The sequence below is a fragment of the Palaemon carinicauda genome, chromosome 40 (genome assembly GCF_036898095.1).
Source record: "Palaemon carinicauda isolate YSFRI2023 chromosome 40, ASM3689809v2, whole genome shotgun sequence".
In the NCBI taxonomy this organism is placed as follows: domain Eukaryota; kingdom Metazoa; phylum Arthropoda; class Malacostraca; order Decapoda; family Palaemonidae; genus Palaemon; species Palaemon carinicauda.
Genome location: NC_090764.1, coordinates 64,909,559 through 64,928,794, shown reverse-complemented (window position 1 = coordinate 64,928,794; position 19,236 = coordinate 64,909,559). Strand labels below are relative to the sequence as shown.

At 34.5% G+C, this 19,236-nt stretch overlaps 1 protein-coding gene and 1 long non-coding RNA gene across 4 annotated transcripts in view; both read right to left on the bottom strand.

The window, feature by feature from the left end:
• LOC137631827 (uncharacterized) overlaps positions 1-17,330 on the bottom strand; it is a 97,854-nt gene extending 80,524 nt beyond the window's left edge. The window contains exon 1 of the long non-coding RNA XR_011041949.1: positions 17,223-17,330. This is a non-coding gene — a long non-coding RNA (uncharacterized lncRNA). The remainder of the gene's footprint in view (positions 1-17,222) is intronic.
• The window catches only part of LOC137631828 (8-oxo-dGDP phosphatase NUDT18), a 296,217-nt gene that overhangs the window by 156,414 nt on the left and 120,567 nt on the right, over positions 1-19,236 (bottom strand). The window lies entirely within an intron of this gene.

Here is a 19,236-nt window from a genome sequence, read left to right as displayed (position 1 = left end):
TGTGATAGATCTATTTTAACGTTGTTACTGATCTTGAAATATTTGATATTTTATATTCATTACTGCTCATATATAATTTAGTTATTTCCTTATTTCCTTCCCGCACTGGGCTATTTTTCCCCGTTGTAGCCCTTGGGATTATAGCATCCTGCTTTTCTAACTATGGGTGTTACTTAGCTAGTAATAATAGGGATGAATAATAATAATGCACTCTATTTTCATAGTAGAAAACGAAGGACCTGCAATCGCTTCATTTATTATGACAAAACGTTTTTAAAGTAAAGAATGTAATCTTTCCTCTGGAGAAACGTTTCATTTTCCCTTTGCGATAATACCGCTTCCCAAATAATGCTTTAATTTTACCTTGTCCCTATTCAAATGACGCTGTGGAGATGAGCTGTGATATTTGTATCCCAGAAGACTAAAATTACATGCTACAACAACAGTTGGACTCACTGCACAGACACTATAGTCTGGAAATATTGTAAACTTTGTAAGGATTGTGCAGCTAGTGTATGTGGTGTCGAAAACCAGTGATTTTAGCAATCTGGATATGTTGTCAACATTGTGGAGCCTGAGCAGCAAGTGCAAGCGGTGTTGTAGACAATGATTTTTGCCCACTGGAAGCGGAGTAAATGTTGTGGACAATGATTTTTGCCCTCTGGAAGCGTAGTGAATGGTTGTAGAGGGTGTCTAATGAAAGAACTGCCAGTGAATTGAGCCTCCTGAAAAAAAGGTGTAAACGTTATAAAGGTTTTCTGAGCAAAGATCTGGCAGTGATTTCAGCCTTCAGGAAGCAGTGAATGCAAGTGGCGATATAGCCAATTTTGCTTTGAATTTTCGAAAGATATAAACGTTATGATAATCGATCAACCAGACCAGCGAGTCAGGGCCCTTGATTTGTATTGTCTGCAAAGGAATCTTCTGTCTCCATCCAAGCGGTGGACGGGAAACGAAGAAATGGTTAAGAAATAAACCTTAATTAAGCGTGAAGACTAGAACCCGTAATGGCTTGTAGGTTATACAGCAAGAGAAGATCTTAATGCGCACTATTGCTTCTTCCAGAATTTTTTCAACACTGAAACTGTTACATGTAAGAGACCGCTACATTCGGCTCAGTACTGTAATCTCAATGATCCTCTCTCTCTCTCTCTCTCTCTCTCTCTCTCTCTCTCTCTCTCTCTCTCTCTCTCTCTCGTTACGAGGATGTTGCATAACTTTTAACCGGATATTAGCCTTGAAAGACCGTTATTGTTTTTTTTAAACTCTCAGTAATTTCGTAATAATGTATTATTACTGTACAGTTAAGAATTACTATGAGGAGATGTAATAGCATACAGTATATATATATATAATATATATATATATATATATATGTATACATATATATATATATATATATATATATATATATATATATATATATATTTATACATATATATATATATGCATATATATATATATATATATATATATATATATATATATATGTGTGTGTGTGTGTATGTGTGTGTATGCGTATGCATATTTATACACAAACAAATTTTTACATAAAAATCCATACATAATTTATATATTCATATCTTTACATACATACATAGATACACACACACACATATATATATATATATATATATATATACAGTATATATATGTATATATATGTGTGTGTTTGTGTGTGTATTTATGTATGTATGTATGTAAAGATAGATACACAAAGATATGAATATATAAATTATGTATGTATTTTTATATAAAAATTTGTGTGTATAAATATGCATGTGCATACACACATATATATATACATATATATACACACACACACACATATATATATATATATATATATATATATATATATATATATATATACTGTATATATATATATATATATATATATATATATATATATATATATATATATATATATATATGTATGTATATATATATATGTATGTATAATCTCCACTGAAAAATCTTTTATGAGTAATGGAAGGTTTAGTGAGGGAAAAAAACTTATACGTGCAGTTGCATAACTCATGAAAAATGAAGGCAAGAATGTGAATAAGAACGTTAAAAGGAATTTTTTGGTTGAAGATGTAGGCAGTATGTCAGATTAACTGTTTGTGCAAAGGACTGTATAATGAAGCTGGTCTTTTTACTGGATGGCAGAACAGCAGTATTAGCTAAAGCAAGAGTTCTTATGAGAATAGTCAGGCCTTCACCATCACAAGGGTCAATACTACATAGTATTCTAGAAGTTTTATTCCTGCTGTAACCAAGTTGTGGAATGATCTTCCTAATCGGGTAGTTGAATCAGTAGAACTTCAAAAGTTCAAACTTGCAGCAAATGTTTTTTATGTTGAACGGGCGGACATAAGTCTCTTTTTATAGTTTATTTATGAAAGGTCATTTTTAATGTTACTGATTTTAAAATATTTTTTTGCTAATTATTTTTCATATCATTTATTTATCTCCTTATTACCATTCTTCACTGGGCTATTTTTCCCTGTTGGAGCCCTTGGGCTTATAGAATCTTGCTTTTCCAGCTAGGGTTGTAGCTTAGCTAATAATAATAATAATAATAATAATAATAATGAAAAGGGATTTATGCTGTAACAAGAGCTCTCAGATTTCAGACCTCCGCCAATGAATATTGCCAACATTTAACTAAAGTCTACGGACATCGCCTCCCATTTTTCATTTGTTGACTGTATAGTAGATGGTGAGAAGGGCAATATTGATCCAGAATCGTGATCTTGATCCGCATCACCTCAAAAATTTCATGGTCTCTTCCGATGCATGATATCTATCCATTGTTAAAATTTGGTAAAAATATAAAGCGCCAATTTGTCATAACCTTCAAAATTGTGAAAAATGCCATTCCGGATCTCGAATCCAGTTCGGGATCATTTCCAAAATTTAATGGGATCGCCTATGACCTAATATCAATCTGGTGGAAAATTTCTCCAAAATCTGTTGAATAGTTTTTACGTACGTAATCTTGTCCATAGACATACAGGCAAATGAATAAATAAGTAAAGTAGAGGGGCACTCAGTAGAGCTTAGTCCTCCGCCGCTGCATCTTATATATCGACCTTTTGCTTGACCTGGGCATTTGACCTTAACATGTAGTAATTGGCATGGATTTTCATACACTCAAATATGAACCAAGTTTGAAGTCTCTGTGATAACGATGTCCAAACTTATGGTTTATTACGTGAATTGGACATTTTGCTTGACTGTGACCTAGACCTTTGACCTTGACCTTCGAAAATTTACTTATTTCCAGCTTTTCACATAACAGTTAATATTTGCAAGGTTCATTACTCTACGATTAACATTGTCGCCAGGAAGCTGTTCACAAACAAACACACAAACAGGGGCGAAAAGATAACTCCCTTCAGCTTCGTTGGCGGATTCAATAACTTAAGCTAGGTCTCCCATAAGATTAGTTGTTAGAAGGTGAGGATTCGGGCTGCCAAAGCAGCAGCAATGCTCAGCAAAAAAAAATGTGTTTTAAAGAAGATTCAAAGTTCTTCAAAGTTCCAAAACTGATGTTATGCTGAGGACAATTCTAAGTTAAACAAATGAAAAATGTATGACTAGTTTGAAGCAGGATTAGAAATGAAAATATAAGAGAGATTACTCGAGTGCCGTATGTGGATGAGATCATGATGAGGGGTAGATGGAGATGGTTTGCGCATGCTCTTTGCACTCCCCAAGAGAGATTAGTTTACCAAATATTTAGCTTGGGTCCGCAATGCACTAGAAGAGTTGGAATACACAGGCCTACATGGCTGAGGACTGTGAAGCGCGAAGTAGGAGATGATGAATGGAGAAGTATTGAATTAAAAGCTCAGTATAGAGACGATTGGCGAAATCTAATTGAGGCCCTTTGCGTCAATAGGCGTGGGAGGAGATGAAGATGATAGTTTGAAGATGTGGGATGTGGTTAGATTTTATAGTAGCCAATAGTACATGAATGGAAGGAGGTTGAATGAAGTTTGATTCAGGGTTATGATGAATGATAATTTGATATTTTCTCTGAATAATTTTTGTGAAAAAAGAAGACAAAAAGCATCGAACATTTCTGTTGAAAATATTTTGAACAGCTGACCTCAGCAATAAAATACTTCCTTGTTTAGACCCGAAGAAAAGAAAATGTGTGTGAGATTAACCTTGAAGTAAACTATAGACTTTTCAATTAAGGTATACAGAGATGATATAAGATTATGAGTCTCGGGAAAGGGGCTAAAGCTTGAGAGAGAGAGAGAGAGAGAGAGAGAGAGAGAGAGAGAGAGAGAGAGAGAGAGAGAGAGAGAGAGAGAGAGATTGGGTTTCTAGCAATCCTTGCTTGTGCTAATGCGAAAATCATATATTGTGAAAGGAAAGGGAATGACTTGGAAAACGTTAGTGTGTATGGATGGCAACAGATGATTGATACATATAAGGAATTTCATCTCTGTCCTGTAGGCTTAAAAGAGACTTGGACAATGTCAGTAGAATTCATCAGTCCTTTGATTAACTAGTTCCATGATCTACCACTGTCTTGGGCAGGATCCAGAGAAGAACTTGGGTTAAAGTTCTCTTTTGTTGAGGGTACACTTGGGCACACTGCTCTATCTGGTTCCTTTCCTCAGTGATCTATTTTCCCTGTTGGAACTCTTGGGCGTGTAGCATCCGGCTTTTCCAACTAGGATTGTAGCTTAGCTAATAATAATATTGGTTATTTGATTGTTTTATTGGTATTCTCAAGGTTGATCTTTTTATTTGTAAATTTAGTTATGTTTATAAATTAATTGCGATTTTGTGCAAATATGAATGAGCACAAATACCCAGCATCCGTAATGTACACCTGCACCTATTCAAAGGTTTGTCAGTAGCCATCAGAAAAAAATAATACTTTAAATGAAGTGACTTGATTGTTCACAGCAGAGGGAGTTTTGCAAGCCTTCCGTTTTAGCCTTCTGTTTTACTTCCGTCTCTCTCGACATATAACTTCATAGTATAACTTCAGGGTTCTCAGCCTGTTGTATTTTGGCTCTGATCCTCATCCCCATCTCCAGCACTGGTCGCTATGGACCAAGTTTTATCACTTCATATAAGGTTATGACTGACTGTACACTCCGTTACATTTCCCAGAAACATTTCCTTATTGTCTGCCAGTCCTTGATCACTTGAAAAGACAGTTATGTTTAATTACGGCGCCATCTGGCAAGTGAACTAACCAGGCCCTCTGCCTTGACACGTGAAGGGAGGAGCCAGTCTTCTCAACTCCTCAATATCAGATTATTCAACTTTGTCGTCTTATATTTTTCTGGACTTCTCAGACTGATTAAATTTGTTTTAATGTTTTTTATAGTTTTAATTCTTCTTAGACTGTCATAAAAAAATTTCTCAAATGGCTTTTTGTTTCTTTTTCAGAGGATGGTGGTAAGAATGACAACTTAGCTTTCTGAACCCTTTTGTAGGATGTTGAACTGTCTGACGGAACCTGGATTCTTGGTCTATTGGTCATTGTGTATCTATCGAGGTTCATGAAATTCTACCCTCTTCTCTCTCTCTCTCTCTCTCTCTCTCTCTCTCTCTCTCTCTCTCTAATCAGCAAAGGGTTTCATGCCTAGGGAAGGCTATGTTCTTATTATTGATGAAATCATTGGGCATGTCATAACATATCTATGCTGGGGAGGGGAGGGGGTGTCCCCAAACTTCTTTAAACATGTTTTTGAAAACGAGTTGCCTATATATATATATATATATATATATATATATATATATATATATATATATATATATAAGAATTCGACAGTGAAAAGTATTTGTGGCTTTTTTAAATATTAACGTATTCCATGTGACTTTTAAGTAATTTTTATATATTAAACACAGATTATTTTTTATAAATGCTTAAAATTAGCGAGAAATAAGCATTTACTACTTCAAGCATTCACATTTCACATTCCCTGTATACTCCTCAAATTCATTTTACATGGGTTTGAAAAGTTAATGTAAAGCATAATGTCAAAATTGTGGAAAGTCCTATTTCAGTAACCCTGGACGCCTACGAGATTCTTCCAACTGACAGGTGGGTCCCTCCACCATTTTGTAGAGATCGTGAACCCTTTCCTTGAAATGAGGTCTAATCAAACTGTAGTACACTTTGGGTCCAGCCTAAAGTATAAAAACAAGCATGACTGGTAATGGCTATGACTCTTGGGTAGTGGCATAGCCTCTGTACCAGGGTCTTCCCACTGTCTTAGGGTAGAGTTCTCTTGCTTGAGGGTACACTCCGAGCACACCAATCTATATTATTTCTCTTCCTCTTCTTTCTTTGAAGTTTTTATATTTTATATATGAAAGATTTATTTTGATGTTACTATTCGTAAAATACTCTATTTTGATTGTTCATTTCTTCTCTTGTAGTTTATTTAGTTCCTTGTTTCCTTTCTTCACTGGGCTATTTTTCTCTGTTGGAGCCCTTGGGCTTATTGCATCCTGCTTTTCAACAAGGGTTTTACCTTAGGTAATAATAATAATGATATATCACAATGTAATAGTTGCTTTTACAGTTTATTTAATAGCCTTTTGAAGTAGGAAATAAAAAAATAACATCTAGAACAACGTTAGAGTATCTTGAATTATATGAGTATAATGTTTTAGGTATCACCCATGTGAGGTCTGTGAGTAGCCTGTGCTTAGATATTATTATGATTATTATGATTATTATTATTATTATTATAATTATTATTATTATTATTATTATTATTATTACTTGCTAAGACACAACCTTAGTCGGAAAAGCAGAATGCTTAAAGCCAGATGGCTCCAAAAGGGAAAATAGCCCAGTGAGGAAAGGAAATAAAGAAACCACAATATAAGTAATTAACAATTAAAATAAAAGATTTTAAGAACAGTAACAGCATTAAAATAAAAACTTTATAAAAATAAGAGGAAGAGAAATTAGATAGAATAGTGTGGACGAGTGTGCCCTTAAGCATGAGAACTCTACCCCAAGACTGTGAAAGACCATAATACAGAGGGTATAACACTACCCAAGACCAGAAAACAATGATTTGTTTTTGGAGTGTCCTTCTCCTAGAGGAGCTGCTTACAATAGCTAAAGTCTGTTCTACCCTTACCAAGAGGAAAGTGGCCAATGAACAATTACATTGTATTAGTTAACCCCTTGAGCCAGGAAAAATTTTACAGTAGAAAATTCTGGATTAAACGAAAATATGGTACAGTTGGCTTTATTAATTCCGGTACACTACACGGGAAGCTAAGATGTCTCACAGCTTAACATTATAGCAGGTAACACTTTATTTAGCAATAGAAAACTAGAAAAGCATTCTGAGAGTGCAGAACTCCGCCACGGCAGCTTATTTCCCTCAGGCCAGGCAGACATAGGAATAGCATACTAGCCTCAGGACTCTTAGGTTCGAGGGAATTTTTAAATCTGTGTGACTTGGGGTTAAGGTTAGGGCTAATTCTGTTGAATTTTTACTCGACCTTGACCTTTGACCTAGGGCTTTCAAAATTGAATCGCGTCCACGTCTCAATATAACAATTAATCCCTGGAAGTTTCACAACTCAATGGGTAAAATTGTGGCTAGGAAGTTATTCACAAACAGAGGTGAAAACATAACCTCCTCCCAACTTTGTTGGCGGAGGTAAATATTTGCGAAATTAATGAAGAAAAATGCCTCTTTTTCATCACGTGTTTACAAGCTCAGTTTCTTTCATTTGCTAAGCACAGGGTTACTTGCCACAACTTAAACCTGTCAGACATCTCCTGAGCATCCCGTGAGGTGCACCTGAATTAATGAAGCCAACAGGAGAGACCGTTTCTAGAATCCATTCTGGCAAAGTAACCTGTATTTTGTATTGGACACATGAGACATGGAAGTGTGCCTAGTAGGTTGGCCAGGCCACCAGCCACCCGTTGAGATACTGCCGCTAGAGAGTTATTTGGATCCTTTGACTTTCCAGACAGTACAACATTGGATCCTTCTCACTGGTTACGAATCATTTTCCTTTTGCCTACACATACACCGAATAGTCTGGCCTATTCTTTACACATTCTCCTCTGTCCTCATGTACCTGACAACATTGAGATTACCAAACAATTTTTTTTTCGCTTACGGGGTTAACTGCTGCACTGTAATTGTTCAGTGGCTACTTTCTTCTTGGTAAGGGTAGAAGAGAGACTTTAGCTATGGCAAGCAGCTTTTCCAGGAAAAGGACAACAAAATAAAACCATTGTTCTCTAGTCTTTGGTAGTGCCATAGCCCTGGTCCCCTGGTGCTTTACTGTCTTGGGCTAGAGTTCTCTTGCTTAAAGGTACACTCGGGCACACTATTCTAACTTATTTCTCTTCCTCTTGTTATGTTTAAGTTATTATAGTTTATATATGAAAGATTTACTTTAATCTTGTTACTTATCTTAAAATATTTGATTTTAATTGTTAATTACTTCTCTTGTAGTTTATTTATTCTGTATTTCCTTTCCTCACTAGGCTATTTTCTCTGTTGGTGCCCCTGGGCTTATAGCATCTTGCTTTTCCTACTAGGGTTGTAGCTTAGCAAGTAATAATAATCATAATAATAATAATAATAATAATAACCCTTCAGTCCGTCTGCCAGAGTTATCTGAGTAGCAAAGAGCCGACAAAGGGCGAATCAAAGATGAGGAGTTTTGGAATAGTATGAGAAGGAAGAAGTAAAGGAACAGACTTTTTGGAGGGAATGAAAAACCTCCATAAACTTTGGAATACTCAATTTATTTTTGATCAAGACGCTTATTGGAAACATCCCTGCTTGGCAATCTATTGGGCGGGGGTTTGGGACTCGCTCAAGCTCGATAATGTCTTGAAGTGTTTGCAACCTCACCATTTTTGTGAGGTAAGGATGGGGGTTTAGGGGGAGCAAATAGGTCGGCCTGATGAGTCATCAGCAGCCATTGCTTGACCCTCCCTGGTCTAAGCTTTGGTGGAGAGGGGGGCTTGGTCGCTGATTATACGTCCTGCTAGAGCATTGTGTCTGTCCCTTGCCTCTGTCATTCATGAGCGACATTTAAACAGCAAGATTCCTATCGATTTTGTATAAAGATTTGCCATCCAAAAATAATATCTGCAATAGGATAATTGACTCAATGACCCAAGTTTCATGAAAGTACAAAGCAACTGGCTGCAATTTCTTGAAGTTTTAACTAATGAATAATGGTGTTGTTTACCTATTTGGCTTATAAGAGTAAAGATGGGATGTCTGCATGAATAGTCGACAATTGCTACTTTTCCATTCATGTCAAAACAAATTTTGTGTTTTTTTTTTTTTTTTTGCAATCCCTGTTCTTCAACTTGTATTATATTGAAATGTCCTTTGGTTCACCACAAGCATTTCTCCACTTTTACCAAGGTATTTCTCTCTCTCTCTCTCTCTCTCTCTCTCTCTCTCTCTCTCTCTCTCTCTCTCTCTCTCTCTCTCTCTCTCTCTCTCCTAGATTGCATTACTAATGTTGTAATTTAAAGGACTTGAAGCCTTTTTTACAGCCAAACATTGTATTTACAATACAGGGCATAGACAAAATGCACAATATGTTACTGATACAATTTCACAGATATTGCAAGGGCTTTACAATAATACTAATAATGAAAAGACAATTTCTTACTTATCATAAATGTTAACAATGATTAAATTGGTGATAATGTATGGTGGAAAAGATACATCACTGAAATTAAAAGTTTTTATATAGGAGACTAAGCATGTTTTATAAAAGGGGTTGAATGAGAGGAGATATATGGGTAATTATCCCATGAACAGAGGGTGGTTGATTCTCCCTTATTTATTAAAGAACAAGTGTCTGGATATATATATATATATATATATATATATATATATATATATATATATACAAATAAACCATATAAATTTTTGATACATTAATGTCTGATCCCGAGGTCGTTAAGAGAATCCAGACATTAATGTATCAAAAATTTATACGGCTTATTTGAATATATACACACACACATATATATATATATATATATATATATATATATATATATATATATATATATATATTTAACGTCTATCCCTGTTCCTTGGGAAGGGGAAAGGGGGAGAGGGAATAGTCATACCCGGGTGAGAAGGGTGTGCGTGTGTGCATATCTATCTAAATAGTTAGCCATCATTTCTAACGGGTTGCGTACACTAGTATAATTGTAAAGGCATAGATAAGTAGATGTTAACATTTTTAAGTTGATTGTTCTTGTTGGTGAAGAGAGGAGGCAGACAGGAAGAGTTGAGCTAGTTAGTATGGAAGAGGTATTGTAAAGAATACAAAGCACGTAAAGATGGCAACACTGACACGGATGGATCAGTATGTGTAGCGTGGAATCGACACAGGCCAATGGGGACGAGCCTTTTGTGTAGGTGTTTGAGGCTGTTTGATGAGCGTGTATCCTTTCGGCACATGTATTCATCCGTGTGTCAGCAGTTAGATTAGGAGTTGGACACCTACCACAGGTGTGCTGGTATTTTTACAAGAAAAATGTGTGTGTAATTGCAATTGAATGCCGGAATCGATTTGCAGTCTTAAAGACATTGAGAGATGAAGAGCAAACAATTAACAAAGAATGGTGTGATATTAAGAACATATATCAGTCATTTGGTAGTGTATTTTTGGGACATGCAGTTATTAGGAGAAAGCTATGGATGTCAAATAATACTTGGGATACTATTAAAAGGAGACAAAGACAAAAATTGATTGTTGAAAGTCTTTGAAGAAGCAATGAAAATTACAATATACAGCATGCCAAGTATTCCAGTATTGACAGTGAAGTCAAAAGAAAAGCCAGGAATGTCTGGAGAGAATATTTGGACAGGAAAGCAGATGAGGCTGTCAAAGCTATGAATTCAAGGAGTGGCTATTGTGTAAGAATTGCTCATAGAATTACTAATGAAACCTCTACTGGGGAAAAGAAGAAGTAGCATATATCCATAAAAAGAGACGGATCTGTCATAACAACAGAAGATGGAGAAAGGCAACGTTGGATGGAACACTGATGAGGTTATGAATATGAGATATGAAGGGAATGATTTGATTGATATATCAGAATCTGAAGAAGCCCTTGATGTGCCCATGAATAAATTCAGTGTTTTTGAAGTCGAAGCTATCATTAAAAACTTTGGAGATGGAAAGCCCCTGGATACGATGGAATAACTGCTGAGATGATTTTGGCCGAAAACGAAGTGACTCGCAGAATACTTACAAGATTATTTTGTAGTATGTGACGTGGAGAGGCAAAACCTGATGAATGGGAGCTAGTTGTGTTGGTGAAAAAAAGACCTGACTGATTGCAATAAATACAGAGGTATCACACTTATGTCAGTTGTCATGAAAACTTAAGACTTTAGAGAGAGAAATTGATGACAAGTTGGGAGATGACCCAGCAAGATTTACAAAAGGTAGAAGTTATACTGACCAAATTTTTATTTTAAGACATTATACAGCAATGTGTAGAATATAGAAATTCACTTTTGATGGCATTTGTGGACTATGAAAAAGCCTTTGGTAGTGTGCACCAGTCAATTTTGTGGTAAATCCTGCGTTAGTATGAAATTCCTGTTAAATATGTGAATTTGATTAAGTCTGTTCATGAGTACAGTATAGCAAGTGCAAAGTAAATGTTAGTTGAATCCTGTCAAATGAATTTCCAGTGAACAGTGGAGTACTTCAAGGGAATGTGTTGTCACCTATGTTGTTTATCCTCCTCATGGATTTTATAATGCATAGAACTGTTGGAGATGGAGGAGAAGGATTGGACTGGATTGATGATAGGAAATTAGCTGACTGAGAGTATGCTGATGATGCTGTCCTTATTAGCAGAACACCACAGGATTTGCAATCCTTGCTTACCAGAATGCATGAAATATCACATGAGGTTGGGCTCAATATAAATAGAATAAATACAGAGATAATGAGAACGGAGTATGCAATGGAAGATGAAATATCATTGGAAGGAGAAAGGATTAATGAGGTAGAATGATTTAAGTATTTAGGAGCTATGATAAAAAATACAGGGTCTTTAAAATTGGAATTTAATGAACGATTGGAAAAAGCAAATCACAATGACAAAGTTATATAAAATTTGGAAATCAAATCGCCTGAAAATACATATAAAAATCTGGCGGTATATCAGTTTAGTGAGATCGGTGTTACTGTATCCAACAGATTTTGTAGATTTAAGAACAAAGTCCTCGGAAGGATATTAGGAGTTAAATGGCAGGACAGGTTTAGAAATGAAATTATAAAAGATATTACTCGAGTGCCATATGTGGATGAGATCATGGTGAGGGGTAGATGGAGATGGTTTGGGCATGCTATTCGCACTCCTCAAGGGAGATTGGTTCACCAAACATTTAATTGGGCTCCATAAGACACTAGAAGATTTGGAAGACCCAGGCTTACATGGCTGAGGACTGAAACGTGAAGTAGAGGATCAATGGAGAAGTGTTGATTTAAAAGCTCAAGATAGAGACGGCTGGCGAAATTTAACCGAGGCCCTTTGCGTCAATGGGCGTAGGAGGATATATATATATATATATATATATATATATATATATATATATATATATATATATATATATCTTTGAATATACTGTTTGTGCACAAACATATACAATCATTATATACTATATATATATGTATATAGGCCTACTGTATACATATGCTTATGTAAATATATATTTGTATGAATATTTAGATTAAATGCATATACTGTACACAGACACATTATATATATATATATATATATACTGTATATATGTATATATATATATATATATATATATATATATATGCATATGTAAATGTATATCTATACACACACATACTGTATATATATATATATATATATATATATATATATATATATATATATATATATATATATATATATATACACACAGTATATATATATGTATGCATGTATATATATTTATTTATATTGTGTATATATATATTATATATATATATTATATATATATATATATATATATATATATATATATATATATATATATAACCAAAAATGAAACCACAAGTGTATCCTGAACTGCTCTCTTCTACAACATCAAGAGAACTGATTTGATGATAGAAATTTTAGAAAGTTCGTGGAACAGTGAGAGGACGAATTTACATTCAAACTTTTATAGCGCAAAATATCAGAACAATCGATGCCACAAACAGGTCAGGACTTATTCAGTAATATTTTTCTTTCTGGTTTAGTGTATCTATCATGTGGTCCCGTGAGTTTCAACTTGTCCTGGTTCGAATCCTTGGCCGACCAGGAGCTATTATCAAAAAGTTAATTCCCCCATGGGTCTCTGATCCCGAGCAGGAGGAATTCTATATTAAGAGGTATTCAGGGCTTAGGCTGTGTTTGTATATATATAATATATATATGTATATATATATATATATATATATATATATATATATATATATATATATATATATATATATATATAGATAGATAGATAGATAGATAGATAGAAAATATGTGTATACTGTATGTATATGTATGCTCAGTACGACTGCACTTCTGTCATTACACAGGGGTAGTAAGCAAGATAATGCATAATTAAATTCGAGAAATCTTGAGGAATTGTTTATAAATGTATAAAAGTATAGTTAAAATTGTAATATGTGTGTGTATTCGTTTTCTAAAGAGAGAGAGAGAGAGAGAGAGAGAGAGAGAGAGAGAGAGAGAGAGAGAGAGAGAGAGAGAGAGAGAGAGGATATCTTTATATGATTCACATATTGGCGATTGGAACTCGTGTATTCTTGAACGTAGAAAGAAAATATTTCAGTGAGCGTTCTTGCAATAGAATGGCAAATCCCGGTGCAGTGTAATATAGTGTGTGAGTGAGCTCGAATGAATGGGAGGAAACTCGCACACCGTTACCTGGAATTGGTGTTGGGGTGGGAGTTGGGAGTAGGTGGGTAACTCCTCCCATGAGGAGTCTACTCCTCCCCCCCTCTTACCCTCCACTCACATTCTTGGAGGGTTACAACACCGGAGGGTTACTATTGCAGCCACTGGGGACGTTAAACCAGCTGTGTACTTTTGAATATCTGCTAATATATGGTGCTAAATGGAGATTCTATTAACTCTCTCTCTCTCTCTCTCTCTCTCTCTCTCTCTCTCTCTCTCTCTCTCTCTCTCTCTCTCTCTCTCTCTCTCATATATATATATATATATATATATATATATATATATATATATATATATATATATATATATATATGTGTGTGTGTGTGTGTGTGTGTGTACACTTAGATTAATCTATTTCCTTATTAAGGACGCATTTTGCCAATTTTTCCAGCTTGTGGAAATCCAGATGGTCCTTATGGCATGTGCTACGCATTGTCGAGTCTGTTGACAGCCTTGAAAGTGGCATACCTTAAGCCAGGGCCCCCATTCACCTCCGCGGAGGAGAGTCAGTCCCCTGCGAAGCAGCTTTGGGAACACAGCGGTCTAGGCATAAATAGACCTTGGGTCTAGGGTCTTAGGTATGCGTACCTAGTCCTAGTCCTAGACCGAGTGGGGCGCTAGGCAGGGATGCCTGGCTTTTTATCCAAGGCCGTCTCATCAATAAAACAACTATATACACATAGATTTTTTTTTATACGATTCTTAGTTGTGTTATTTACATACAGTTGTATAAAACTAACGTCAAATCGCCCAACAGTTTAACGAACTAGTTCTTTGGGGTCATAGACCAAAATAAACATTCTTATGGTTGTTCAAACTTGCTCTGTTAATTCACTTATAATGGAACAGAAAATCAATCAAAATGGGTCAGTTCTAGTGTGAAGAAATAAATAGTCCTACATAGATAAAAACAAAAATCGTGTAAATACTAGCAAAGAAAGAATGCTTCAAATTAACGAATGGAATATTCACCAAAATTATGACTAAAGTGACTTGAGGCAGAGGTAAAATATGTATGTGAATATAGCGATTTTTGAAAGTCATACTATATTGACGGTGAGAATTTTAGGTACTATAACTCGCATAGCCTACTTCTCAAACAGAGGTGTAGATGGCGGATATTCAAGCTATAAATTAGGTTAGGTTAGGTTTACTTTTATTCTTTTGTATGCATTTCTCTTTGATTGAAAACGGGCAGACCGCCAGTTTTCAATCAAAGAGAAATGCATACAAAAGTGCCTCCTGTTTAACTGTGCTTATTATTATTATTATTATTATTATTATTATTATTATTATTAGCTAAACTACAATCCTATTTGGTAAAGCATTATGCTATAAGCCCAAGGGCTCCATCAGGGAAAAATAGATCTGTGAGGAAAGGAAATAAGCAAACTACAAGAGAAGTAATAAACAATCATAATGTAATAATATAAGAGCATATACAACATAAAATGAGATTTTTCATATATAACTATAAAAAGACACTTTAACAAAACAAAAGGAAGAGAAATATGATAGAATAGTGTGCCCGAGTGTAATCTTAAGCAAGAGAACTCTAACCCAAGATAGTGGAAGACCATGGTACAGAGGCTATGGCACTACCCAATACTAGAGAACAATGGTTTGTTTTTGAAGTATCGTTCTCCCAGAACAGCTGCTTACCATAGTTAAAGAGTCTCTACTACCCTTACCAAGAGGAAAGTAGCCACTGAATAATTGCAGTGCGGTAGTTAACCCTTTGGGTAAAGAGGAATTGTTTGGTGATCTCAGTGTTGTCAGGTGTATGAGGAAAGAGATGAATGTGGAAAGAATAGGCCAGACTATTCGGTGTATGTGTAGGGAAAGACAAAGTTAGCCATAACCAGAGAGAGGGATCCAATGTACCATTGTCTATCCAGTCAAACGACCCAATAACTCTAGCAAAGACAGTGGAGAGCACAGTTTTCTAGTCCGTATTTTAATTCAAATTGTCGAACGTCGTCCAGCATATTTCTAAGGGCTATGATCTCTCCAAGATTTAGGAAAACTAGATCTTGGATTTTTCTAGTAGGAAGATAATCTAATTCTAGGTTTCTTTGTGTTCTTTGCAACAGTTGAAGCTTTACATTGCTAATGTGTTTCAAAGTTGCATAATCACATGCATGTAGGATACCATTATCTACATTCTCATATTCTCATTTTGCTTTTTCTTAATATCGTATTTCCTCAGTTAATTCTATTACTACTATACATACGTTTTAACTTCTATTCAAACACTATTCTATTTCTTATTTTCCTCTTAGATATGTAGTGAAAGGATTTGCATATCGCCATGATCAAGCAAGGCTGTACTAATCAAGACCACCCATACTAGGTAGGTTTGCTGTGAGCGATCAGACTAAAGTCTCCCACCATCATCAATTCACAGTGGCCAGTGTGGTGATCAAAATGGCCAAACACCAGGCATGACTAAGAACATGTCTGAGGCCTATGTTCTGCAGTGGACTAGAATCGGTTTATTGTCGATGTATAAAACAGACAGACACACACACACACACATACACACACACATATATAATATATATATATATATATATATATATATATATATATATATATATATATATATATATATATATACACACACACGCATATGAAGCCATTATCTGATACACATTGGGTGTTGAAAAAAAAAGAAACATTGTTGGAGTGTTGGAGGAAATCCCATCAAATTGCTAATACTCACGTAATCTATTATAAAATCTGAAGATCTACGTTCGTGTTTTCAAGAAAATAACCTTCAGATATTATCATTTAACTTAGAGAAATGGTATATACATCTCTAATTTGTTTATTTATTTATTCATAAAGGAAAACTTGAGATTATCTACGCAGATAAAACCAGCCCGCTGTATACTAGGCCTATGCTCGCCCGTGCCCAACGTTGTCATGGCAAATCTCGTATGGGCGTTTGAACTTTCTTATGATATAATAGATGATATTACTCTTCCCTGGAGATTATTCATTGAAAAATATTTAACCAAATGACATATTGAAGGATGAATTACACTCGATGTTACTAGAGGAAGCTCATATTTTGTAGTATCGTAAAACTATATTTGAGTAAACAGCTGGCTAAACTTTCCCCGACTGGAAAGCACGGAGTTCAAAACATCTACACATACGAGGAAACACACATAAAACATTAATCGATATACTACACATGGAAATCAAATGTTACGCTTACATTTTACATTGATGTAGGCTACAGCTGCAGGTTAAAATCTCATCACAAAACGAGATAATATTATATGAACCGCGACCGCGTTCGTCTTCACTCACACTTTACACAAGACTGAGGATTATGACCTGATTCAATTAGTTGCATTGAGTCAAATGAGTTTTTTTCCATAGATTCGAAAATTAAAAAATGAAGACTGTTTTTAATTTTTTCTATTTGCTTAAATGTCAAATACGATTACTATTCATGTTTTGTATTTAAAAGTAATTAAGTTTATGTTCATTTTCATAAAATAGACGATAAGAATATTTCGTTGGCGAGGATGAAGGACCTTACCGAACAAAACCTCCTCCAGCCATATCTCAAACTGCGTAAGCTAAGCATAGGCCTAGGCAGACTTTTTGGAAATGAGCATATTTCCTTTACAGAATAAGTTAAACAACAACTATGAATTCTTATGTGTTTTAGCAGCCATTCCAATGAAGGCTAGTGCCAATACTGCATCTCAGACGGCTAACTGTAGGAATTTTAAAGGGTTCTTTGCAGTATCTCTCCCTTAATACCTAAACTACAAATGCTACGTTCACTATATAGCTTTCCAGTTTACCTCTAATGCATCTTGTTGCTTTTCAAGTTCTTTCAACTTCATATTGCAATTCAGTAAGGCATGGCCTCCCCGGACCGAGCACCAAACCATAGTAAGCTCTGTGCCAAATACATATAGGCCTAACCATGACAATAAGAATAAGGCTGTTTTTAAGCTGATTCGGTTTGTTGGTATGTTTATTTTTTGCTTTTTAGAAATTGTGGAAAAATATTACATCAAGTAGAGTCTTAGATATCTTACTAAAAGAGTTTATTAAAGACGAAGGAGATAAGGAAAGAAGAAAGGAAGGAAGGAAAAGGAAGGCAGGAAGGAAGGAGAAAAGGAAGAAAGGAAGCAAGGAATAGGTCAATGTCAAATAGTGATTATGTATTGCTCTACGCTGGAAAACGATTTATATATATATAAATTATATATATATAAATTTTATATATATATATATTATATATATATATATATATATATATGTGTGTGTGTGTGTGTGTGTGTGTTCATAAGCGTATGTGTGTATGTAAGTAGGTAGACAGACTTATATGGCTCTATCTGTCTAAGCACCAATATATGTATAAATATATATATATAAATATATATATATATATATATATATATATATATATGTTGATGTATTTTTATGTTTAGAGTATGAATATATATATATATATATATATATATATATATATAATATATATATATATATATATATATATATATATATATATATATATATATATATATACATTTATGTATTATATAGATATATGTATGTATGTATGTATATATGTAATATGAATGTGTGTATCCTAATCAATCCTATTGTATCATGAATACAATCTTCTGATCTACCGTTAATATAAATATCAGTTCAGTAATCAATATTTGGTTATGGCAAGAACATAATATAAAGCCATTTAGGTACCCTCTACCTGCACCTACTTATTATTCTTCTACTATACATTCGTTCACAATTCCTATTTCAAATTTTGCTGTCCAACCTATCCTTGAGAAATGGTCTTCCCGGTTCCAACACCGGGCTAAATAGGCGTTCGTAATCCAGACATTTATAAACCCAGTTATGATTGGAACAGAAGGGAGTTTGCAATAAAGTTTTTCATTGAAATTGGTTATAATATGGGGTAATTAATGATCGGAGGGGTATAGACGGGATATATATATATATATATATATATATATATATATATATATATATATATATATATATATGTGTGTGTGTATATATATATATATATATATATATATATATATATATATATATATATATATATATATATATATGTCACACCAGCCGTTACTTGTCTACTGCAGAACAAAGAGCTCGGATATGTCCTTCCACTTGGGTCTGTTTATGGTCTTTCTATGCCAGTCTATAAAAGCAAACTTTCTTACTATGAGATTCAG